General features: G+C 46.3%; 1 long non-coding RNA gene across 1 annotated transcript; it reads right to left on the minus strand.

Moving 5' to 3' along the window:
• Positions 1-1,226: 1,226 nt before the first annotated feature.
• LOC130284455 (uncharacterized) lies at positions 1,227-27,770 on the minus strand. Its single transcript, XR_008847041.1, has 3 exons — positions 27,656-27,770; positions 27,435-27,515; positions 1,227-1,345 (listed from the first exon to the last, which is right to left on the minus strand). It is a non-coding gene; the product is annotated as an uncharacterized LOC130284455 (long non-coding RNA).

Genomic DNA, 27,770 nt, shown 5'->3' on the forward strand with positions numbered 1-27,770 from the left:
TCCTGTCTTCGCTCCTGGGGACAAAGTGTGGCTCTCTGTCAAGTATATCTGCTTCTGTGTTCCCAGCTATAAGCTGGGACCACGTTATCTTGGACCTTTTAAAATCAAGAGTCAAATCAATCCTGTCTCCTACAAACTTCTTCTTCCCCCTTCTCTCCGTATTCCTAACTCCTTTCATGTTTCACTTCTCAAACCTCTTGTTCTTAACCGCTTCTCTCCCAAGGTTGTCGCTCCAGCTCCTGTCTCTCGCTCCTCTGATGTCTTCGCTGTTAAGGAAATCCTCGCGTCCAAAATGACCAGAGGTGAAAAAAAAAAATCTCGTAGATTGGGAAAATTGTGGCCCCGAAGAGAGGTCTTGGGAACCCGAGGATAATATCCTCGACAAGGAGCTCATTCGCAAGTTTTTGGGTTCCAAAAAGAGGGGGAGACCCAAAGGGGGGGGGGGGTACTGTTACGCCGAGCACTCCGGGTCCCTGCTCCTCCCCGGAGCGCTCGCGGCGTTCACCTTCTCGCAGGGCCCCGGTCATACCCGCTGACCAGGAGCGCTGCATCAATGTTACCGGCGGGGATGCAACCGGCTCGCATCCCAGTCACCTCACCCGTCCTGTTCCCCGACGGCTCTGTCTTGGCGCACGCGGCCCCGGCTCTCTGCAATTTAAAGGGCCAGTGCGCCACTGATTGGCGCCTGGCTCAATCAGTGCTCACACCTGTGCCCTCACTATATTTCCTCACTTCCACTTCCCAGCATTGCCGGATCTTGTTGCCTCAGTGCCAGTGAAAGCGTTCCCGTGTATGTCCCAAGCCAGTGTTCCAGACCCTCTGCCGTTGCCCCTGACTACGATCCTTGCTGCCTGCCCTGACCTTCTGCTATGTCCGACCTTGCTCTTGCCTAATCCCTTGTACCGCGCCTGTCTCAGCCATCAGTTGGGGTTGAGTCGCTATCGGGTGGAACGACCTGGGGGTTACCTGCCGCTGCAAGTCCATCCCGCTTTGCAGCGGGCTCTGGTGAAAACCAGTAACCCCTTAGACTCCATTCCCCTGGTACGGCCCACGTCATCACCCCACTGACACAGAGGATCCACCACCAGTATCCTCACAGTATCCGGATCCTGACACCTATGCTGTCTCCTGATTATTCTGGGAGCTGTACATAACATAATGAAAGCAATCATTGACTAACCGGAGGTTATGTGGTTTTTCTGCAAGCTGAATGGTATGCTGGGCTACCCTGATGTCATCTTAGTGTTACTTTCTCATCCTTGCATGCATTCTGGTTCCAAAACACCATTTGTTCCTCATCCCTTCTCCTATAATAGCATCAAATGTTCGATGAGCCTCTTTTACCCTACTGAGGAAAAACAGGTTTACTCGACTTTCCTAGCTCACCTCTATATGTTACATTACAATAGATAATCATTACTGAGATAAGTAAAATCTATAGGTTCATAATGTACTTTCTATTTTAAGACAATCAGCCTCTATTGTATCTGCTTTTCAAAGTCATTTACTGAGAAAATGCCCAGATATCTTTCTTATACTAATCATTTGCCATTTGGATGAGATAGAAGAATATGTACAATGTGATTCAATAGAGCTTCAGCTATATTTAATGCACAATCATTTAATAGGGTAGCAGACAGTATTGAGGCTATGGATATTATAAGACTTTATGCCTAGAGACAGATTTAGTCCAGAAAATGACACGTAACAGGAATTTCTTTTAGAGGTTAACATAATTGTGGGTTATATATTGACTTTAATTGGAGTTGCAAACACGGCATAGCCCCTGGAGCTACACTATTTGTGTAACTCTGGAGACTGGAGGGGGTGGAAAATTCAAAGAACTAGATGGGAATAGCCCTTTAATTATTTATTTGTTGTTTTGTATTAAAGTATACCTGTCATGATGTTCAGTGGTAGGATATGTTAAAAACGTTGGGGCAATGTTATGATGTTTCCTGATTGGGTCATCTCGGGCAAGTCTCTGGCTATAAGATTGTTTGGTAGTTTCAAAGTCATAATTAGATAGAAAGCATAAAATAATAGGACTTAGATCAGGTCTTTACCAGTGGGAGCAGTGGCAGCAAATGTCAACAAACATTTCTTGGGCCAGGCTTCCCATTGATGGCCTGAAGGGAGAGAGCATAGACTGCTGCTCACCTTTATTTAGGCAGTGACACTGCTGCCAATAGAGCAAGGGGCACTAGAGATGCTATTTTTGTTTGGTGTCTGTATTGAATTGTTACTGTGGTGTCCAGGTGCAGAACATGGGCCTGTCAGGTAAATACTGTCTCAGGTGCTTCACTAAATGCCTGTTCTGCGCCCCACTACTCCAAGTTTAAAGGTGTTTTATCTTATAATATACTGCACTGTAACATGTATTGTCAAATGCACTATTGTTTTATTGTGCCCTTAAGGGTTACCTTGTTGTGTAGGAGGATGCTTAGGGGATCACATAGCAGCTTACAGCCTATCAGGGCTTTTGCCCTGCTCCCTCAGGTCTAGCTAGACAGTGAGGAGCTAGTTAGTTGTGAGGAGTTAACTGGAGAGAGGAGAGTGGAGGTCACCTTTAGACCTCTGCTGTCGACCTGTACTTCACCCCATGAGGACAGGCCTAGGAGATCCAGTTGCTGCACTAATCTGTTCCTGAGCTACAGCACCCGTCACAGGATCCTGCTGAGCAAACCTTGCACTGTCCATGTCAAGTTCAGGCAAGTCAAGTTCCGAAAGGACAGCAGGAGAGTCTTATTCAAGCTACTTAGTCAATGTCAGAGACCAACCAGGGGACAGGGAGAGTCAGCCCTAAACTGACCCTAAAACCGCTCTCCCTGCCTACTTGCCCATCCACCCTAGCCGGTCCCTCCCTGAACTAAAGTGCAGGGGGCCTCATAAAAACACATACTAATAAATAGTTGGTCACAAACCAGAAACATAACAGGAACATAGAAATCTATAGTATAAAGTTCAGAAGAAACATTTCAGAGAGTTAGTGCAGAGGACACTGTATCAGAGGACATGAACAGAGGACTCAGTGGTCGTGAACAGAGGACGCTATAGATAAGCAGTCCTGAACAGAACTCCAAAGATCTGAATAAAGAACTAATAAACATATACTAATAAACAGTCGGTCAGAAACCAAAAACATAACAAGAACATAGAACTCTATAGTAGATTAAGTTCAGAACACCACACAGGAAAACGGATAAGTCTGAACATACTCCAGAACAAAACAGGAATAAGCTTAATCCCCTAGAAAAACCTCCGGTAAACGCAGGAATAACAATACCCTCTGAGTCCCTATGGACAGGTAACAGGGATGCATAGATACGCAGGATATATTTATAGAACACTGTTCACACTGAACGCAAGACAGGAATAATCACAATCCGTTCAGAACACCTCCAGTAGACGCAGGAATAACAATACCCTCTGAGTCCCCATGGACAGGTAACAGGGATGCCTATTTACACAGGATATAATTATAGAACACAATTCACACTGAACACAAGACAGGAATAGCAATCCCTTTAAACACCTCCAGGAGACAAGGAGTCCCCATGGAGCAGTAACAGAGATCTAACATAGGACTGTTACGCCGAGCACATGAAGAGAGGACTGTTACGCCTGATCCATGAAGAGAGGACTTGCCGTAGGGATAAAAATTTATGTCTGTACTGCGATAGTACCGAACATTTCTTGGTGGATTGCCCTATTCGTCCTCCATGTCTGGGAAACGCACGCACGCACCCAGCTCACGTGGGTGTGGCGTCTCTTGGTACGAAGTCTGCTTCTCCACGTCTCACTGTGCCCGTGCGGATTTCTCCTTCTGCCAACTCCTCCTTCTCAGCCGTGGCCTTCTTGGACTCTGGTTCTCCTGGAAATTTTATTCTGGCCTCTTTGGTGAATAGGTTCTGCATCCCGGTGACCCGTCTCGTCAAGCCACTCTACATTTCTTCGGTCAACGGAGTGAAATTGGACTGCACTGTGCGTTACCGCACAGAGCCCTTGCTTTTGAGCATTGGAATGCATCACGAGAAAATTGAATTTTTCGTCCTGCCCAACTGCACCTCTGAAGTCCTCCTCGGTCTGCCATGGCTCCAGCATCATTCTCCCACTCTTGACTGGACCACCGGAGAGATCAAGAATTGGGGTCCTGCTTGCCGCAAGAAATGCCTCACGTCTGCTTCCAGTCCCGTCTGTCGGGCCTCAGTGTCTCCTCCTGTGCCTGGTCTCCCCAAGGCCTATCAGGACTGTGCCGTGCCTCCTCATAGCCCCCGTCCTGGTGACACTCTGCCCCGTGACATGCTTCACCCTCTGCCCCCCCTCCCCATTCCCATTCCTTCTGAACTACCTGCCGCTGGTGTAGCTACCCAGGACTTCTTTTTGTTCCAGAAGGAAACTCAAGAGGCGTCCCCTATGTTCTTGTCTCATTTGAAGGGACAAGGAGACAAAAAGAGGGGGAGACCTAAGGGGGGGTACTGTTACGCCAAGCGCTCCGGGTCCCTGCTCCTCCCCGGAGCGTTCGCGGCGTTCTCCTCTCTGCAGCGCCCCAGTCAGACCTGCTGACCGGGAGCGCTGCACTGACATTCACGATGGGGATGCGATTCGCATAGTGGGACGCGCCCGCTCACGAATCGCATCCCAAGCCACTTACCCATCCTGGTCCCCGGCTGTCACGTTCTGGTGCGTGCGGCTCCGCTCTCTAGGGCGCGCGCGCGCCAGCTCTCTAAGATTTAAAGGGCCAGTGCACCAGTGATTGGTGCCTGGCCCAATCAGTCCAATTAGCTTCCACCTGCTCCCTGTCCATATAACCTCACTTCCCCTGCACTTCCTGGCCGGATCTTGTTGCCTTGTGCCAGAGAAAGCGTTAGTGTTGTCCAAAGCCTGTGTTCCAGATCTCCTGCTATCCTCATTGACTACGAACCTTGCCGCCTGCCCCGACCTTCTGCTACGTCTGACCTTGCCTCTGTCTAGTCCTTCTGTCCCACGCCTTCTCAGCAGTCAGCGAGGTTGAGCCATTGCCGGTGGATACTACCTGGTTGCTACCGCCGCAGCAAGACCATCCCGCTTTGCGGCAGGCTCTGGTGAAAACCAGTAGCAACCCTAGAACCAGTCCACCGACACGGTCCACGCCAATCCATCGCTGACACAGTGGAGCCACATCCAGCTAGCCGAATCATAACAAGGACACTGTTCACACTGGACACACACACTGGACACTCCTCTCCACTAATGAAGTAGCCATCAATTATAAATCCAAATAGACTACTGGCCAGCGGCACACTCCACAGTGTGGTCAGAAGCTGACCCAGTATGAAAACAGAAATATAAAACACAGATCTTCATAAGAACGGATACAATAGAAAACACAGTGTGAACAGACACATAGCAGAAAGAACATACAAATCCTAAAACCAACTAAACAAACACAGCTTAAAATCTACTAAGAGCATGCCACATAAAATTGGCTAAAACCAGACAATACAAAGTGCATGCTAAAACAGAGATAGTAGATTAAAAGCTCAAACAAAGAGTATTTCACCAAGAGCTACATGCAGCATGTCCAGCATCTTAGCAAGTCAGAATATAATGAAGTCACAACAGCCCAGAGGCTAGACTGGGCTGACTTTAAATAGACACACCCTAGGAGCTATTGGCTAGCAAGCAAAAGACTATTAACTATTCCCTGACCAGGGAACATAAAACTGTTCACACACAAGCAAACCAATAGCTGTGTGTGAACATGACAGTCAAATTCCAAGTCCAGATCAGTCTAAATTATATTACTATAAGTCCCATGGTGCCTAGAAGCAACTGTGATTCCTAAAGTATTCTCCAGCAAACTTTTCACTAAATACTGAACTGTTCGTGTTTAACCTGCAAGTTCCTGCGTAAAGTAAAAGCAGTTTTCGTACCCCTGCATCTGTGGTCGTTATTGCCTCAGCGCTTGGCCCAGTAAGTTGCGACCCTTGGAGTGTGGAGGTTAACACTACCCTGGCATCCCAAACTGTATCTATTTGTTGTTCACAACAACCACCAGCACACTTTACATTAGTGGTCACCAAATTACACTGGCTTTACAGATCTGCAAGAAATGTTATATTCGCTACTAGTGGGAAGGAAAGACTCTGCAACAAATTGTCTATGTGGGATTTCACCAAAGCTTGGCAGTATTGTTTTTAGCACTGTATGCATGGATTAGCTCTGTTATTTTCATGCTTTCTGGTAAAATATTTAGTAAATCTGTAGCAGTTCATACAATTGGAAGACCATATAAAAACAACAAATAATTTTGGGAAAAAGGGGTGAGTGACCATTATATATTCATACTGAGCACACGTTTTGTTCATTATAAATACTTCCAAAATTAGTTTTGTATGTACGCATTATTATATGAAACACATATATTATATGAAACACAATATAACCACAGTTATGTAAAACTGTTAAAATCAAAGCACAGTATCAGATTACTAATGTAATATATCAAAAGACTATGGAAATATGAGCATTGTGTAAACAGCAGATTTTTCATTCGCAGCTATTCATAGGTCAAACAATGCACAATCCACAGACTAGCATCTAAGTAAAGATTCAATGTGAGAAATGTAATCACATCGATAGATATTGTATATAACATAAACCTACAGGAAAACCTGTCAGTCACATTATAAAGGAAAAGTCTGGATTGTTTCATTGCTGAGCAAATCCCCCAACAGAACAATGTCAAATGTAAACAGGAGGTTCTGTATGAATTGAGATTGGAAGTCAAATGCAGTGGGAAAACTGGTCAGAGAATGGCCTGAAAACATTATTTTACTAAGGAATTTAACAGCGAGACAAAAAATAATCAAAGTGCAAAATGTGTATAGAAAATGTGTACATGCACGTTACAGGAAGGAGGTATGTAATAATAGAAAACACCTCATACTGCATTATGTTCAGCAAGACGCTGTAGTCCACTGACAAGGGCAGAAATACTTTAAAATCCTTCCATGAATCAATAACAAGTCTTTTTTTTATACCAGACAGGCTGGTCAGAGTATCTCAGAAACTGCTGATCTGCTGGTATTTTCAGTCATAACCATCTCTAGGGTTTATAGAAAATTGTCCATAAAAGAGAAAATAGTTGCCAGTGGGCAACAATTGCATTGACGAAAATGCCTTGTTGATGTCAGAGGAGAATGGGCAGACTGGTTTGAGATGGCAGAAATGCCACAGTAACTTAAACAACCACTCATTACAACCAAGGTCTTCAGAATACCATCTCTGAATGCACATTGTGTCGAATCATAAAGCAGCTGGACTACAGCAGAAGACCACAACAGGCGCCACTCCAGTCAGCTAAAAATTGAAGCTACAATTCAAATAGGCTCCCCAAAGTTAGACAATGGAAGACTGGAAAAATGTTTTCTGATCTGTTTCCTGAGTCTTAATGCCAGCTGCCAACATAATTTGGTGTAAACAACTTGAAAGCATGAATCCATTCTATATTGTATCAACTGTTCAGGCTGGCTGTGGGGTTTTAATGGTGTGGGGAACATTTTCTTGGCACACTTTAGGCCCCTAAGTACCAACTGAGCTTTTGGTAAGCAAGACAGCCTACCTAAGTATTGTGGCTGACCATTAGAGATGAGCGAACTTTTGAAAAATCTGATTCGGACAATTTGCCAAATTATTCACAAAAAATTTGTTTCGATCTGAATTTATTTGCAACGAATCTATGTTAAAAATGTCTATTTCTGGACTACAGAGAGCCTCAATAGGGGTGTAGAACACTTTGCTTTGTTCTAACACGCATATGGAGTGTGCTGAAGTAGTGAAATATCACTCTTATTCAGAATGACGTGCAGATTACAGGCTTCACTTTTAAAATCACTGTCGCAGAGCGGCACAATGACAGAGCCTGGAGGTGGCATCAGTATGAGGAGACCATATAGTGGCTGAATGACACAGCGTAGAGGTGTTGGCAGCATGAGGAGACCATAAAGTGGCTGAATGACACAGCTTGGATGTGGCTGAAGCATGGGGAGACCATATAGTGGCTGAATGACACAGCGTGGAGGTGTTGGCAGCATGTGGAGACCATGTATTGGCTGAATGACACAGCCTGGAGTTGGCTGAAGCACAAGGAAACCATAAAGTGTCTGAATAGCACAGCCTGGCATTGGCAGCAGCATTAGTAGACACTAGAGCTTCACAATCCCTAAGATTAAAAGATTAATTTTGAAATTTTTGCTACAATAACAGCCTGGAGTTGGCTGAAGCACGAGGAAACCATATAGTGTCTGAATGGCACAGCCTGGAGTTGGCAGCAGCATTAGTAGACACTAGAGCTTCACAATCCCTAAGATTGAAAGATGAATTCTGAAATTTTTGCTACCATAACAAATTTTTTAGGCCCAGACCCAGGCCCAGCAGCATCAGCAAACCATATATTGCCTGAATGACACCGCCTGGAGTTGGCTGAAGCATGAGGAAACCATATAGTGAACGAATGGCACAGCCTGGAGTTGGCAGAAGCATGAGGAGACCATTGAAATTTAAGAATTTTAAATAGAAATTTAAGATTTTGAAATTGAAATTGAGGATTTTGAAATTGAACTTTTAACTCCCAAATTTTAGTTTCCCGGGCCCCGACGTGTGTGTACAAAGAAACAAATTTAACAAGGAGTAACATGTTACATGGCAACACAATGACAGAGCCTGGAGGTGGCATCAGTAGGAGGAGACCATATAGTGGCTGAATGGCACAACCTGGAGTTGGCAGAAGCATGAGAAGAGATCATATAGTGGCTGAATGAGACAGCCTGGAGGTGGCAGCAGCAGCATCAGGAGTCCTGAAAGTGACCCAGTGACAGAGTGGTGTGGTGGGTGGCAATAAGGTCTGATGCGGAGGAATGTTTGTAACTGGGGAGAAGTGCCTTAAATCTGTTTGGTACTATCCCTATTTGTGAAGTGTTGGTGTGGCACCATGCTCAATCTACTCTGATGCATCAGGCATTGGTGGTTGGAAATCCTGGCTGATCCATGCCTGATTCATCTTCACAAAGGTCAGTCTCTCCACACTTTTCGTGAATAGATGAGTTTTCCTTGGGGTGACTATGGCCCCCGATGGCACACTACTGGCCGGGCAGGACAGCTTTTCAAGGGCAAACTCTGCCAGTTGCGACCACAAATCAAGTTTGGCTGCCCAGAAGTCCAGTGGATCTTCAAGGTGTGTTGACTACATAGGATGCCTCTGTAGTAGGTCAGTTTGCAGTAGGTCAGTTTGTCCTCCCTCTCAGTGGGTGTAAAAAAAAGTCCCCTATATTGTTTTGGTGGCGAAAGTCCAATAAGGTGGAGATCCAGAAGTCATCCCGCTTCCGAATGGTGACAATTCGTCTGTCACTACGCAAGCAAGTGAACATGCATCGTGCCATTTGTGCAAGTGACTCCGAGGGACTCCCTGCCTCCATCTCCATTGCATTCTGCCATGGTGTGTCTGGTTTCTCTGTCTCGCCTTCCTCATAAGCCTCTAGCTCCTCCCGCTGCTCCTGCTCCTCCACTCCTGTCAGATTACTAGAAAAAACGCCCATTTGGCAAAACCTAAACTGTACTCCACTGTGCCCCTTCCCCGCTAGTTCAGCCCCCAAAGGGCTAATGTGGCTGTGAGATGTAGGCCCCACGTCTCCAGTGCCCTGACCAGCCATTGTTTCCAACACATGTTGTAGTGGAAGGACACATGTTGCAGTGGAAGGACGTAGTTTATCCCGTAATCCTGTCAACTTACTAATAATGTGGCTTCCTGAAAGGGCCTGAGCAAACGACAGGTGTTATGTATGAGCTGCCACTGGTTCACATTGAAGTTACACAGGGGAGTACCCCTATTCGCTTGGATCATCATGAAATCGGTGATGGCTTTTCTCTGTTCGTACAGTCGGTCCAATATATGGAGGTTTGAATTCCAACGTGTGGCAACGTCACAAATCAGACTATGTTGGGGGATGCCATTCTGACACTGCAGCTCAAGGAGGGTGTTCTTTGCGGTGTACAAGTGGCTGAAGTGCATGCAAAGTTTCCTTCCCATTGTTAGGATGTCTTGTAAATAGGGGGAACACTTCGGCAGCTGCTTCACAACCAGATTGAATACGTGTGCCATGCAGGGAGCATGGCTCAGCCTTCCCAGTCGCAGCGCATGCAAGATGTTTTTCCCGTTGTCAGTCACCATGGTTCCCATTTCCAGTTTTCAAGGAGTAAGCCATTCTCCGATTTTTTTTAGGAATGACTTTTAGCAGTTTCTTCCCTGTGTGACTCTTTTCGCCAAGGCAAATCATGTGACCGACACGGGGGAGAAGGAGAAGGCGGAGTCGCACACTATCACAGGACCAACAGCCACAGAGCGTGGAGGAGGAAGTGGCGTGACCTGTCCATAGTTACAATCCAGACGTCTGCGCTGCCATGCACTTTGGTACACAGACAGGCTCAAGGACTGGCCCACCTTCTCTTCCACAAAATTGTGCAGGGCTGGTACTGCCTTCTTCGCAAAGAAATGACGGCTTGGCACTCTCCAACTCAGCTCGGCACAAGCCATCAGTTCTCTGAAAGGTGCAGAGTCCACCGCTTGAAAAGGGAGGGACTGCAGCACCAGCAACTTAGACAGGAGCACATTCAGCTTCTGCACCCTTGGATGAGTGGGCGCATACTGTTGTCTCTTGGACATGGCTTCGCCGATGGATTGTTGGGTCGAATGGCTCAATAAATGTAGGAGGAGCATCTGGAGCGACAGAAGGAGGGTATGACACACAGCTCCCTTCGGCTGAGGTGGTGGAGCCTTGGCTGGCTGAAAGAGGGAATGGCGCGGTACTCCCAGGCCGCTTTATGGTGGCAAAGCATATGTTGACACAGGGCTGTGGTACCAACATTGGGACCCTGTCCACGCTTCACCTTCTGTCGACATATCTTGCATGTGGCTATGTGAACCTCCTCCAGATGCTTAATAAAAAACTGCCACACCGCCGAGTAGCTGATTTTCCCATCAACAGTCCGCACTAATTGACTGCTACTGTCGCTGTCTCCAGGAAACCCTGTTCCACTACCTCCCGGGAAGGTAGGCTGCCGCGAAGCAAGTGCTCTCCCCCGGGCACCTTTGGTACCAGAATTTCCACTTCTGCCACCATGCTGACTGTCAATCATGCTACCACATTGCTGGCTCAGCTGCTGCCTCATGGGCAACCTGCAACTTTTTTTCTCCTGATGATGATGAAGCCCCTTCTTCAGCCGGCTCCCAATTGCGATCGGCATCATCAACAAGTGTCTGCGCGTCACTGATGTCCTCCTCAGGTTCCTCAACAGTGTCTGCTTCAGGACCCTCAACCCTGGCAATACCGCCTACCACGTCACTCTCCTCATCACTACTTGCCCGCCTAGTGGAGGAAGCGGCAGATATCTCCTCCACTTATTGGCTGGGCAGTAGCTGCTGACTGTCCTCTATTAGATCGTCCTCAGTGAAAAGTGGAGCTGAACCCACAGCATAAGATAATTCTGTAGGGGAGGGAACAGCATCCGTCAGAGGCAACGGGAGGACAGGGACTGCTCCCGAGCCATGCCAACTGAGGGTTGTGTCTGAGGAACCCACCGACTTTTGACTGGGGGTATCAGATGTTACTTGTGATGAAGTGGATGACAGTGTTAACCAATAGATGACGGCAGATGGGTTGCATGATGAGACACGACCACTAGCTGATATCGGGAGCTCAGGCCTCTTGTGTACTTTTGCCTGGACTTTCACAGTATCTAGGCCCTTGACAAAATAACAGGTATAAAATTGTATGCTACTTCGATGTAGGTATGTTGTATGCACTAATGAGGGCAGAAAAATGCGGTACAGTACACTTAAATAAGTATCTGAGTAAAGACACCAGCGCTGAGTAATAGTTTTGCCTGGACTTTCACAGGTACAAAATAGTACATTACTTAGATGTAGGTATGTGGTATGCACTAATGAGGGCAGAAAAAATGTGCTACTGTACGCTTAATAAACGTATTGGAGTAAAACACCAGCCGGTGATTACTTTTGGCTGTCCTTTCACAGTATGTAGGCTCTTGACAGATTATTAGGCACAAAATAGTACACCACTTAGATGTAGGTATTTGGTATGCACTTATGAGGGCAGAAAAAAGCAGTACAGTACGATTAGAAAAAACTTATTTTAGTAAAACACCAGCTGGTGATTACTTTTGGCTGTCCTTTCACAGTATGTAGGCTCTTGACAGATCATCAGGCACAAAATAGTACACCACTTAGATGTAGGTATTTGGTATGCACTTATTAGGGCAGAAAAATGCGGTACAGTACGCTAAAGAAAAACTTATTTTTGCACAATACCAGCAAAACACAACAGTGCTGCAGCACAAAAAAAATGTGTACTAAACACAAAATTTAACTCTGTCAAAGACTATTAGGAATGGACTGCTGGGTATTATACCATCTACAGACTAGTATAACCAGCAGATGAGCTGTTGTGAAACAAAGACACAGAATTGCACTGAAAAATTCTTCCTGCCTCCTTTGCTAAGGTTTATGAAGTTGATGCAGCTTGTTGAAATGTATGAGGCAACACACAGCTATCTGCCCCTCTCTGTAATACAATGCTGAAGAAAGTAACTGGGAGGTTAATGGCTGCAGTAAAAATCCTTTTCAGTGGAAAAAAAACACTGTTCTCTGTCCGCCAGAATGCTGATGTGACTAGGGGGTGAAACGCTGCTGGAATTAGCTTTTCTGTGTAACACACACACAGCGATGTTTGTCCTATCTGTATGCAGTATAATGAATGATATGACAAGCTGCAAAATGGCTGACGAAAATATAGGGCTGTGGCATCACAGGGGTGACTGGCTGCTGATAGGCTGCATCCTGCATGTGATTCAGGGTCATCCTGCCTACTTCCCTTCCCACCTTGCCTTCCTGCCTTCCCAGCGTTCCTTGCCCCATGTATTGACATGTGGATCCACCATTTTAGATGCTCTGGAGCCTGGACTGCAGGAAATGGAGTTTAATTAAGCGATTCGCGCGATAGAATCATGGCGATATTAACATTCATTGCAAATCAAATATGTCATGAAATTTGTAATGAATTCGGGTTCCTCAGCTTTGATTCGCTCATCTCTACTGACCATGTTCATCCCTTCATGACACAGTGACACTTCTTTTGATGGCTACTTCCAGCAGAAACTCATTCTGGTTTCTTGAACATGACAACAAGTTCACTGCATTCCAATGTTGTCCACAAGTTATACTCTGCACGTCCACCCCCCCCCCCCCCTCCCCCCTTTGCCACCCTACTGAATTTGGAATTTGGTTAGGAAAGGAAGCCTGGCATTTTATTTTTTGGGCATCCCAAGAGTGACTGGCTTAAGACTGGAGCTGTCGCAGAGCTCAGCAAGATAGAAGACAATGGCCCAGATTTATCAAAATGTGTGAGAGAAAATAGAGGGATTTCCGCCCAAAAATCAATCACAGCTCAGCTAACTGTGGTGAAGTGAAAGCTGAGCTGTGTTTGGTTCTTGTGAAAAAATCACTCTATTTTTTCTCTCACACAGTTTGATAAATCTGGGCCACTGTGCCTGAAGGACCTGTGGTGGTGATTAGAGATGGGCAAATTTTTCAAAAATGTAATTGGGCAAATTTCTATTAAAAATGGCTATTTCCGGGCTACAGAGAGTCTCAATAGGGGTGTAGAACACGTTGCCTTGCCGTAACACCCATAGGGAGTGTTCTGGGGTAGTGAAATAATACTGTTATGAAGTATGACATGCAGATTACAGGCATAGCTATTGGAATCACTGCTGCAGAGCAGCACAATGACAGAGTCTGGAGGTGGCAGCAGCATGATGAGACCATATGGTGGCACAATAACAGAGCCTGGAGGTGGCAGCAGCATAAGGAGACCATATGGCGGCTCAATGACAGAGCATGGAGGTGGTGGCAGCCTATGTAGGCCACAGAGCAGCACAATGACAGAGCCTGGAGGTGGCGGAAGCCTATCTAGGCCGCAGAGCTGCACAATGACAGAGCCTGGAGGTGGCAGCAGTATGACAAAACCATATGGCCGCACAATAACAGAGCCTGGAGGTGGCAGCAGCCTATGTAGGCCGCAGAGCGGCACAGTGACAGAGCCTGGTGGTGGCAGCAGCAGGACGAGACCATATAGCAGCACAATGACAGAGCCTGGAGGTGGCAGCAGCATGAGATGATTATATGGCGGCACAATGACAGAGCCTGGAGGTGGCAGCAGCATGAGGGGACCATAGGGCGGCACAATGACAGAGCCTGTAGGTGGCTGCAGCCTATGTAGGCCGCAGCGCGGCACAATAACAGAGTCTGGAGGTAGCAGCAGCTTGATGAGACCATAGGGCGGGACAATGACAGCCTGGAGGTGGCAGAAGCATGACAAGACCATAGGGCGGCACAATTACAGAGCCTGGAAGTGGCAGCAGCATTAGGAGACCATATGATGGCACAATGACAGAGCCTGGAGGTGACAGCAGCAGCATCAGGAGTCCTGACAGTGACCTGGTGACAGAGTGGAGCAGTGGGTTCCAATACCAGTACCTGCTGATGAAGGTGGGTGAAAGAAGGAGCACTTGGCATCAGATGTGTGGCATCAGGCAGGTGGCAGAATCAGAATAGAAGCTGAGGCATGTAGGCAGAAGAAACCAGTCTCTTTTGTCAAAGTGTTGGTGTGGCACCATGGATAATCTAGTCTGATGTATCAGGCATTGGTGGGTGGAAATCCTGGCTGATCAAAGCCTGATTCACCTTGACAAAGGTCAGTCTCTCCACATTTTCCATGGACAGGCGAGTTCTCCTTGGGGTTACTATGGCCTCACCGCACTAAACACCCGCTCTCATGCCACACTACTGGCCTGGCAGGACAGCTTTTCCAATGCAAACTCTGCTAGTTGTGGCCACAAATCCAGTTTGGCTGTCCAAAAGTCCAGCGAATCTTCAATGTGGGTTGGCAGGGTCATGTCCAAGTATGCCACCACCTGCTGGCTCAAGTCTTGCTCAAGGTCTACCTGCTGCAGCTGATTAGTTGCTTCACTATGCGAGTGAAGAAAGCTACTCATCAGCCTCAGGCTGCTGCTGCTAATGGAGCTAGTACTTCTCCTGCCACTCCACCCCTCCCAGCAGTCATGGCAGTGGAACCTGAGTGCAGAGGGCCCCCAGTCAGACCTGCGAGAGGATGGACGATGGCGCAGATGGGCATCAGCCAACTGACTAAGTAGGATGTTTCTGTAGTAGATCAGTTTGTCCTCCCTCCCAGTGGGTGTAAAAAAGGCCCCCATTTTGTTTCGGTAGCGAGGGTCCAAAAAGGTGGAGAGACAGAATGGTGACAAGGAAGTGAGCATGCATTGTTCCATTTGTGCAAGTGACTCGGAGAGACTCCCTGCCTCCATCTCCACTGCATACTGCCATGGTGTGTCTGGGTCCTCTGTCTCGTCTTTATCATCACCCTGTAGCTACTCTGGCTGATCCTCCTCTCCTTTTAGCTGAGTATAAAAACCACCTGTTTCGGTACTGATTTCTACCTAAGGGGGCTACTGATTTCTACCTAAGGGTACCACTGATTTCTACCTAAGGGGGCTACTGATAACTACCTAAGGGGGCTACTTATTCCTACCTAAGGGGGCTGCTGACTGTTGCTACCTAAGGGGGTCTACTGATTACTGCCTCAGAGGGCTGCTGGCTATGGCTACCTAAAGGGGCTGCTGGCTATTACTACCTAAGTGGGCTACTGATTACTACCTAACCGGGCTACTGTTATTACTACCTAAGGGGATGCTGCTGGTTATTACTACCTATGGGGACTACTGATTACCACCTAAGGGATCTACTGCTATTAATTCCTAAGGGGGCTGCTTCTATTACTACCTAAAGGTGGTATGCTGCTTCTACTACTACCTAAAGGGGGGGGCTACTACTGTATATGGGGGGCTGCAACTATATACAGGGGGACCTACCTAAAGGGAGTAACCCCTACTTATAGGGGGCTGCTACTGCATACAGGGAGTAACTATCTACAAGGGGCAGCTATCTACACAGGGACCTACTGTCAAAAGCGGCACTCCGGCCGGACATTCCGGCCGTGAGCGCATTTTCCCCCGTGTCCCGGCCCCCGGCGGGGCTGGGATTCGCATCGCGGGACGCGCCCGCATGCGAGTCCCAGCCCGTCACTCACCTCCGTCCCCGGCCTCTGTCCCTCAGCTCCGACACCCGCGCCCCCGCCTTCTAGCACGCGCGCGCCGGAGCTATGAAATTTAAAGGGCCAGTGCGCCCGTAATTAGTAGTATCACCTGCACCTTTTTTTATAAGTTCTAGCTCCTCCTTAGCACCCTTGCCGGATGTTTGTTTGCCCTGCACCTTAGAGAAAGCACTTCTAGTTATTCCTTGCCATCTACCAGACCTCTGTATTCCGTGACCCGACCGTGTTTCCAGCCGCCAGCCTATTGACCTTCTGCTACCCTACTGACTACGCTCCTGTGCTGCCTGCCCTGACCTCTAGCCTGCCTGACTACGTCTTGCCTATTCCTTAGGTACCACGCCTCACCTCAGCCACCTGTGTGGTTGAGTCGTGCCAGAGGTAGCAACCTGGGTGTCGCCTGCCACAGCAAGTCCAACCCGCTTTGCGGCGGGCTCTAGTGAAAACCAATGGCACCTTAGACTCTGCTCCCTGGCACGGCCTGCGTAATCTGCCACACAGGTCCAGCGGATCTACTACTTCAACTGCTCCAGACTACTGTGGAACTACGGATCTACTACTCCCTGGGTACCTGCCGTTTGCAGTGAGTCTTACAACTACCTACAGGTGGTACCTCCCTACTCTGGGCACCTGTGTCATGAGGGAAACTATGTGGAGGGACCTCTCTACTTTCTTGAGCAACCTAACTACCTAATGGGTGGAGGACGGACCTACCTACTCTTCCCCCACCCACTTATCTAGCCACTCTATTATTACTGTATGGATTGTTATAGGTGCAAGAAAAGAGCGGAGCCTAAAATGTTTGTCTGGCAGGTTCTGTGGAGGCGAGTGAAAGGAGGAAGTCGTCATGACAGTCTGGGACGGAAGGAGAAGAAAAAGGAAAGTGAACGATGAATGATGAAAGTGAATGATCAGAGAAGACGTCATCTGATGTAACTGTATGTAATCCCTTATATGGTCTGCAGAGCCGATATGTATCACTATATGGTCACTGTATGGGGGGAATATTTCCTCCTTGTATACTGGGAATATCGGTCTCAGTATACAGGATTTGGTCAGTATCCGTCTGATGGTAATATGTATAGTGATAATATTCCTCCTTGTATACTGGTATTATTGGTAGTATTGGTCTCAGTATACAGGATTTGGTTAGTAACAGTATGATGGCAATATGTATGTATGGTGATAATATTTCCTCCTTCCTTACCCATGGAACTAAAGGGCTCTTGTTTTTCTGGTCCTGTGGTTTACATTTTTTTAATTGAGGATTGGGAAGATAGCGGGCAGGTCCTGTGGGGGGGGGGGGGCTTAGGTGGGAAAGAGTTGGGGGGGCAGGCCTTGAGCTGTGTAAGGGGCCCCAAAATTCCTGATGGCAGCCCTGCCACTTTCTGACATGCGCAGTGAAGACCAGTTAGGAGCGACGGGGAGAGGGAGAGCCGGAGAGAGAGGGGATCAAGATTCATAAGTGGGCGGCACAGCCAATGGGCGGCGCTGATGTCACAGTGCCTCTAGGCTCCTTAAAACCCTGCCCGTGCCAGGCACAGCCACATTTGCATATATAGAAAAACTAAGATTGGGGGAGAACGGCTATACGGATCCGGGCAAGGTAGGGATCATATGAATCAGGGTCCCCCACACTATCCGTCAGTACCTGTGGTTAGTGCGGGAGTGAACATGTGACAGTTTTCCTTTAACCTTTCTAATATATGTCTAAGAAAATGTTGTTTCCTTTTTATAGAAATCATGGCTTATAAAGACCCTGCATACATCCAGAACATGATCCTGTCTTCCTGAAGCATCATCTTTGTCCAAGCTGAACCACAGGCATGTACAAAGTTCAGTAAGTGAGGGCAGGACTAGCACTTCTCTGTGCTCACTTCTGTTTTATCACACTGCAGCACTGGGGTTATAGAGCAGTCTGCAGTGATTGGATGGAGAGACCCAGAATTTTGGGAGTAAGCTGAGCCATGCAGTGGTAGGATACGCCCCCCCCCAATGCACAGAATGACAAAGGAAGAGAGCAACAGAGGGAGGGTATTTATGAGAGCTATAGGTGCTAGACACATAAAAAGTACATGATCAGGGTTAGGTACTGAGTAACATATAACATAGGTACGCTTTAAGTGTTTTTAATTGGTTATTTTTAGTTGTACAGATTAAAAGGTAAGTTTTGCCAGGGGTGTCCTTTTTAGATGGGTGCTTATGTGGCCCTTTGGGCTAGTTGGTGTTGCTTTGACGGATAGTCATTTACCCCTACTGCATTTGCAGGTATAATGGGGTTAGTACTCTCCAAGGAACTTGTCCTAACTAATGGCCTATCCTTAGGACAGGCCAAAGATATAAGGTTGGTGGAAGCAGCCCCACCTTTTAGCTGTCTAAAGGGGCAAAAAACCATTTGCATATGCTGCTGTCCTTGTTTACACAGTACAAGAGGATCTACTTGTTCAAGCTTTTTCTATTATTTATATGAAAAATTGTGAAAACACAATCCAAGAAAAAAAACATTTGTAAATAGTGAATCGATGTAGATCTGGGAGCAGTACATGAATGGAATAAAATGATCACAGTCATTTTAGTGGAAGGGGTATACTATAAAATATAAGTATTTGTTATGTATTTGACTTGGCTACATAAATATTATCCATTGGTTGTACTGTAAATAAATGCGATCCTTCTCATAGTTGAACCACATAGCAGTTTACATAGCAGTATGTATTTATGATTTACAGTATTTTCTACATATATTGTTAGAACAACAGAAGCTTCTCCGTGATTCCATTCAAGACAGTTTCTTTTAAGTGGTCCACCTTGGCAACAGACGTCTCGTGATTAAACAATGGCCTGATCTAAAATGGACATTGACAGCTTGGATCCGCATGTGGTCATGTCAGAACCTTTGTTTGAAACTTGTCTCGTATTCTAGAATCCTCTTTAATGTTAAACAAAACCAACAACAAAAGAAAGTTGCTTAAATTGGAAGAATGGCTTGTCTAGTGTTATCTAAAAGCTCAGTGGGATCCCCATCAACAAGGTGAAAAAATACGCTTGTAATACTGATGGCATTCACTCTTCTCTGTCATATGCACAAATAGCACAAGACTAGAGAATATCCTAAAACATAATGAGCTATCACCATGATGCCTCACACAAATATGTGGCATTTTTCCAGCTTGTCGACTTATTGCTACAGGTTTGATGCTTTCTTTTCAGAGGCATTTTGTTCACCTTTCTTTGATTTTGTTTTTGTCTGATGTTGAATTGTTTTTTGTATTTTCTGTTCCTATTATTTTTCCAAATGTGTGAGCCAAAAGTAGATTTAAAGAGGGACTCCGGTGAAAAATATATATTTTTTTAAATAAACTAGTGCCAGAAAGTTAAACAGATTTGTAAATTACTTTTATTAAGAAATCTCAATCCTTCCAGTACTTATAAGCTGCTGTATGCTTCACAGGAAGTTATTTTCTTTTTGAATTTCTTTTCTGTCTGAACACAGTGCTCTCTGCTGACACCTCTGTCCATGTCAGGAACTGTCCAGAGCAGGTAGCAAATCCCAAAGCAAACCCATCCTGCTCTGGACAGTTCCTGATATGGACAGAGGTGTCAGCAGGGAGCACTATGGAAGACAGAAAATAAATTAATGTCGAAAAGAACTTCCTGTGGAGCATACAGCAGCTGATAAGTACTGAAAGGATTGAGATTTTTAAAGAAATGCAATTTACAAATCTGTTTAACTTTCTGGAGCCAGTTGATAAAAAAAAAAATGTTTTCCACCAGAGTACCCCTTTAAACTGGTGTCAATCTGTTCCCCCCTAGTCCCATCAGCAGCACAATAATAGGTATTTCTGCCCCAGTGTACTTGTAGGACAGATATAATTTTTTATAGCATTAATACTAATTGACTAGAGGCCCCACTCTATAAAAGGCAATCTAACCCCTTCCAACTTGTTTTTATTAAAGAGTATCCGAACTGGATCAGAAATCTTGGGCTGCTGATGGAACAAAGGAAAAATAGATTAACATTAGTTTAAATATACTCTTCCCTTGCGTTCCACAGCAACAATAACTTTTGAAGAGCAAAACTTAAAATCGACCACTTGAGAGCCGCCACCTTTGAGAATCCAAATTTCAACTTTAAAAAGGTTGATAAACCTAATGCAAACTAATAGCTGCATGGAAAATCTGGTGTATCAGGATCAGACTTTATTCAGTGAAAGAGTGAACGCTAATAAAGTTAAACAAATCCGAATTTTGACCAATGTAAGCCAGGTTTGTGGCCTTGTTATCAATTTACTCAGAGTAGGAGATGTAGTTCTTAAGCCCTTGTTTCCCAGAGAAAAAAAGAGAAGTAATAAGTTAAATTAGTAATAGATTTGTAGGGGTATCTACTAACTCGTATATGTGATTTCCCAAACTAAATATAGTAAAGAGGGGGGGGGGTGCATATAAAACTTAGCTTTTAATAGTAGTTATTAAGAAATATAATGCATGTGATGCAGTATTGTTGTTTGTAGCACTCAGATGAGAGGTGCATAAACCAAATGAACGCCTGATATAATCTGCTAAGATATAACAGATGGGGAGAGAACTCCCACAATATTAGGATAATGTACACAACAGTACATAGATGCCCATAGTCAGCTCTCTATGTTCTGAAAAAACCACAATGCCCTACGCGTTTCGGCACACTGTAACATGTGACCTCCTCAGGGGCTAAACAAGTGGTACATATCTCATAATAGTAAACAATAAAAGTATCTGAGCCCACAAGCATTGGGGCTCAGAAGATGGAGTTCTTCCTTAACCCAATAGACTGGGTCCACCTGCAAATAAACACATAAAAAGAAATACCGTTCAGTATACCATGTCCGGGCTGTACGGTGCCTGTAACAAATATATGCATGCACTCACGGTTCTATCAGAAGCATAGTACGACACCTGTGAAAGAAAAGGAAAGAAAATGCCGTTTGTTCTGGCTATCTCCTAAGTCAGGGTGCACATGCCTGTAAACAAAAGGAACAACACTCGCGGTTGCGGCGTCCTAATTGCGAGTAGAAAGCTCCAGGAACGTGTGTTACCCGCAGTGACAGGGAGCCGAACTGTTAGCCGGCTGCTCACACACGTCTCCTGAGCGGACGGCGTCTGATGCCTTATCTGCTTCCGGGGCTGTGGGTGGAGACTCCGCCCAGACGCCATCTCCATACCAACGCCGAAGTAGGAGGGTGTGAACCCAGCCTCGCTAATCTAGCAAGGAGGTAAGCGGAGAAATATTAACCCTAATCGCCCCGTGGATAAGGAAAGACGCTGTGAGTCAAAAGGTATTCTGACCCACAGTGTAATTATGGCTTTATTGACTAAATCCGGATCGCACCCTAGGGACTAAACTAATGGGGCAATGGTGTGCACATGATTAACTTGGTATAATAAAATATTGAGTAAATATAACTCATTGGCATCTAGAGCAAGACTTGGTCCCCTATTGCCCCAGACCCAAAAGAGCCCAAGGAAGGAGCGTAGAGCTGGCACAGACCTGGGAACAGAAGTCGGGAAGGTATATTAGTTAAGTAATAGGGGCTACACAGGATCAGACATTATGAATATAACTACAGCAATATGACCAAGGGGTATCAACTCACAAGATCACATTATTTGAGTTATATTACACCCCAAGGGTATCCCCAGCGGTATACATCCATTATAAAAAGCTGGTAAAAATAAGCTGCTCGTTAAGCCCCTTAGGAACTACTGTATCTAAGATGTATATCCAGCGTGTCTCATGCTGTAGAAGCATTTGATCAAGGTTGCCCCCTCTTGGAGACGGGCGCATTTTTTCGAGACCAAAAAACTGAATATGTGATGGGTCCCCCCCCCCCCCCCCCGTGGAATTCGTTCATGTGCTTGGCAATCACAGTGTCTCTTTTGTTGTGAATGTCTCCCAAATGCTCCAGCACCCTACGGCGCAGTTCTCTGATTGTCTTTCCTACATAGAGTAGGTAGCAGGAGCATATGGCCACATAAACGACAGCCCATGTACTACAGTTAATCATCCCCTTGATCTTAAAGGTTCTTCCTGTAGTTTTAATGGAAATGCTTTCCGTTTTTCTCATATGGGGGCAGGCTTTGCAGTGGCCACATTTGTGGGACCCATTGATGGCATTAGTTCCCAGCCAAGTCTTGGGAGGTATAGGAGGTGCAAGGTGGCTTTGTGTAATGGTATCCCCTATACTTCTCCCCTTCCTATAAATGATTTGGGGATATCCTCCCACAATGGGTGCAATATCCTTATCCATCAAAAGGATGCTCCAGTGTCTCTGGAGAATGTCACGGACTGGCTGGGACATATTGTCATAGGTACCAATGATCCTACAAATCTGTGATTTTGCAGTGTGAACCCTAGGTACCAATAATTCCTGCCTCGGGGTGAAATTTCATAAAGACCTTGAGAGAAAAAAGAGTGCGGCCATGGGGATCTCAGTTGAGGACCTAGCAACAGTTAATGAACTTGTGGACCTTTTTGAGTCTGGTGAGAGAGATAGGGGTTTGGGACCATTTACGGACCTTAAACCAAAGAGCAAAGCCCAGCCACCGGTAGGGGAAACCTCTTGCATCGAGATATTCAAAGAACTAGTCTTACGTGACCTTAAATGTCTAACTTCCGGAAAAAGGAATGTCAGGAATAATCTCTCCAAAAAAGAAAAAATGGCTATGAGGGATCTCACAGACAATATGGAGATTGTAATCAAACCCTCCGATAAAGGGGGGAACATAGTCATCATGAGTAGAAACCTGTATAAAGAAATGTGTTATAAAATCTTAAAAGATAGGGAATCCTACGAGATACTGCGAGAGGATACAACATCTAAATATAGGCAGGAATTGATGACAATCTTGGATGAAGCCAAGACAGATGGCCTTATTAGCGATGGAGAATACAGATATTTGACACCTGATGCTTCCGTTACTCCCACGTTCTATGCACTGCCAAAAATTCACAAGGGCACTTCCCCGCTTAAAGGGCGTCCAATCGTCTCGGGGATTGGTGGCATTTCGCAGAACGTGGGAGTCTATGTGGACAAGGTTCTTAGACATTTTGTCACTGCCCTTCCTTCATTCACACGAGATACGATGGACCTTATGTCCAAATTAGAGGGCATTGTAGTGGATAAGGATGTTTTGTTGGGAGGAATAGATGTCGAGGCGCTATATTCCTCCATCCCACACGAACAGGGGATGAAGGCTGTGACGTACTATCTCTCCACTAGGGGAATTTACCTACACAACCATAATAATCTTATCATCAGATTGATGGAGTTCATACTATCACACAATTACTTTCTCTTCGACGGACGCTTCTACCACCAACTTAAAGGGACTGCCATGGGCAGTCCCTGTGCGCCAACTTATGCTAACATCTTCTTAGGTTGGTGGGAGACCACTGTAGCGTTCGTCGAAGAGAAAGAAAGGTACCTGGAGTATGTCCCTCTCTGGACACGATATATAGACGACGTGTTCGTCCTATGGACAGGTACAGAACAAGACTTTAAACAATTTATGGACTCCATCAATAATAATGAGGTAGGTCTCAAATTTACCTATACCTTGAGCCCCTCACATTTAGACTTTCTGGATATTACTATCCGAAAGGATGATTCAGGTGGTTTGACTACTAATGTGTTCCGTAAAACCACTGCAACGAACAGCCTGCTGAGGTGGGAGAGTTGCCATCCGGGCCCCCTTAAAAAGGTGATCCCTAAAGGGCAATATCTCCGCCTCAGGAGGAACTGTTCGGAGGAGCGGGAGTTTTTGGCACAGGCGAGGGATCTAAGGGAAAGATTTAGGGAACGAGGGTACCCTGACCAGGTACTTATTCCAGCCTTCCAGCATGCTATATCCACCCCGAGGCAGGAATTATTGGTACCTAGGGTTCACACTGCAAAATCACAGATTTGTAGGATCATTGGTACCTATGACAATATGTCCCAGCCAGTCCGTGACATTCTCCAGAGACACTGGAGCATCCTTTTGATGGATAAGGATATTGCACCCATTGTGGGAGGATATCCCCAAATCACTTATAGGAAGGGGAGAAGTATAGGGGATACCAAGATCTCCCAAGACTTGGCTGGGAACTAATACCATCAATGGGTCCCACAAATGTGGCCACTGCAAAGCCTGCCCCCATATGAGAAAAACGGAAAGCATTTCCATTAAAACTACAGGAAGAACCTTTAAGATCAAGGGGGTGATTAACCAGGGCTGTTTATGTGGCCATATGCTCCTGCTACCTACTCTATGTAGGAAAGACAATCAGAGAACTGTGCCGTAGGGTGCTGGAGCATTTGGGAGACATTCGCAACAAAAGAGACACTGCGATTGCCAAGCACATGAACGAATTCCACGGGGGGGACCCATCGCATATTCAGTTTTTTGGTCTCGAAAAAATGCGCCCGTCTCCAAGAGGGGGCAACCTTGATTAAATGCTTCTACAGCGTGAGACACGCTGGATATACATCTTAGATACAGTAGTTCCTAAGGGGCTTAACGAGCAGCTTATTTTTACCAGCTTTTTATAATGGATGTATACCGCTGGGGATACCCTTGGGGTGTAGGCTAGGCAGTCAGGGGGGGCTGTAGTCAGCCCACGAGTTAGCACACCCCCTAAATAGGGAGTAGAAGGGTTTATAGACTAGGTTCCAGTGCGGGACCGCCCTTATTAGGGCGGCCACCCCGCCTAGGCTTAGGGACCAGTGATAGGGCTTAATAGGGACAACATAGGCTCACTAGGCCCCCGCTTTACTTTCCCTCCTCTCCCTTTAGGGTTTCGCCCCCTCTTCCCCGGCGGTATCCGTTGTAATATAACTCAAATAATGTGATCTTGTGAGTTGATACCCCTTGATCATATTGCTGTAGTTATATTCATAATGTCTGATCCTGTGTAGCCCCTATTACTTAACTAATATACCTTACCGACTTCTGTTCCCAGGTCTGTGCCAGCTCTACGCTCCTTCCTTGGGCTCCTTTGGGTCTGGGGCAATAGGGGACCAAGTCCTGCTCTAGATGCCAATGAGTTATATTTACTCAATATTTTATTATACCAAGTTAATCATGTGCACACCACTGCCCCATTAGTTTAGTCCCTAGGGTGCGATCCGGATTTAGTCAATAAAGCCATAATTACACTGTGGGACAAATACCTTTTGACTCACAGCGTCTTTCCTTATCCACGGGACGATTAGGGTTAATATTTCTCCGCTTACCTCCTCGCTAGATTAGCGAGGCTGGGTTCAAACCCTCCTACTTCGGCGTTGGTATGGAGATGGCGTCTGGGCGGAGTCTCCACCCACAGCCCCGGAAGCGGATAAGGCGTCAGAAGCCGTCCGCTCAGGAGATGTGTGTGAGCAGCCGGCTAACAGTTCGGCTCCCTGCCACTGCGGGTAACACACGTTCCTGGAGCTTTCTACTCGCAATTAGGACGCCACAACCGTGAGTGTTGTTCCTTTTGTTTACAGGCATGTGCACCGTGACTTAGGAGATAGCCAGAACAAACGGCATTTTCTTTCCTTTTCTTTCACAGGTGTCGTACTATGCTTCTGATAGAACCGTGAGTGCATGCATATATTTGTTACAGGCACCGTACAGCCCGGACAGTGTATACTGAACGGTATTTCTTTTTATGTGTTTATTTGCAGGTGGACCCGGTCTATTGGGTTAAGGAAGAACTCCATCTTCTGAGCCCCAATGCTTGTGGGCTCAGATACTTTTATTGTTTACTATTATGAGATATGTACCACTTGTTTAGCCCCTGAGGAGGTCACATGTTACAGTGTGCCGAAACGCGTAGGGCATTGTGGTTTTTTCAGAACATAGAGAGCTGACTATGGGCATCTATGTACTGCTGTGTACATTATCCTAATATTGGATAAGGGATAAGATGTCAGATCGCCGAGGTCCCGCTGCTGGGGACCCCGGGGATCGCTGCTGCAGCACCCCGCTATCATTACTGCACAGAGCGAGATAGCTCTGCACGTAATGACGGGCAATACAGGGGCCGGAGCATCGTTAAGTCACGGCTCTACCCCTCATGATGTCACGGTCCGTCCCCGTCAATACAAGTCTATGGGAAGGGGGCGTGGCGGTCGTCATGCCCCCTGCTATAGACTTGCATTAAGGGGACGGGCCGTGATGTCATGAGGGGCGGAGCCATGACGTCACGCTTCTCCGGCCCCTGTATTGTCCGTCATTACGCACAGAGCGAACTCCCTCTGTGCAGTAATGATGGCGGGGTGCCGCAGCGGAGATCCCCGGGGTCCCCAGCAGCGGGACCGCGGCGATCTAACATCTTATCCCCTATCCTTTGGATAGGGGATAAAATGCCAGGGGCGGAGTACCCCTTTAAAAGGGTACTCCGCTCCTCAGCGTCCAGAATATTTAGTTTCGAACACTGGGAGCGGGATTCTGTTGTCGCCCTGCCCCCTCGTGATGTCACGCCCCGCACCCGTGACGTCACGCCACGCACCCGTGATGTCATTCCCCGCCCAATCAATGCAAGTCTATGGGAAGGGGGCATGACTTCACGCCCCCTCCCATAGACTTGCATTGAGGGGGCGGGGAATGACATCATGGGGTGGGGTGTGACATCATGGGGGCGTGATGTCATGAGGGGGCGGGGTGACCACAGAAGGCCGCACCCAGCGTTCGGAACTAAATGTTTTGGATGCTGAGGAGTGGAGTAACCCTTTAAGGGATCTCAAAATCATTGGACAGATCTAGAAAATGGAAGTTACATCCCTTGTGAGAGAAAAGTGGAGATGACCTGACCATAGCCTTAGTAAGAGCTTATCAAAAGGAGATACTGTATTCCTATCCACTGAAGACAAGGCTTTGACCAGCATATTCTGATAGCTATTACTGTGGCCTAGTCTTGCCTTTTCATCAATACCCTCGGCATGTGCTTGACATTTTCTGAGCTTATTTGCCAAGAAATATTAGACCCATACTCTATTGGTCATCCATAACTTTGAGGGAGCCTTAAATCTGCATAGCAAACAGATGTACAGCTTTGCTCATAACATGATCCTTTCTTTTTCACTGAGATGGGGTTCTAATCAAGAGACATTATTTGGGGTTCTGATCAGGAGACACCCCGCTATTTGAACACTGATGTGTTGCTATGTTGTTCAAGCATGCACTGACCTTTTCACCATGTGAAGCAAAATAAAAAACAGCAGATATGTGACTCCGGTTCCTTTGAAATTAAAGCATACCTGTCAGATCCTACAAAAAAAAAAAAAAAAATTAATATGTTACTCAGCACCTAATCCTGGCCATGTATATCTAATTGTTATGCCTCTATCATCTATATTTATTATAAAAATTATTATTATTATTATTATAAAAGGTATTATTAAAAATACCTTTTTATTAGCTCACAGAAATCCTCTCAGGTGAAGGAGACGTGTCTCTTAGTGGTGGTGGGAGGTGATTGGTGTGTCTGCTCATGCAGCCTTGTCTATGAGTAATCTCTTGTCC

Source organism: Hyla sarda, chromosome 8 (assembly GCF_029499605.1).
Source record: "Hyla sarda isolate aHylSar1 chromosome 8, aHylSar1.hap1, whole genome shotgun sequence".
NCBI lineage: Eukaryota > Metazoa > Chordata > Amphibia > Anura > Hylidae > Hyla > Hyla sarda.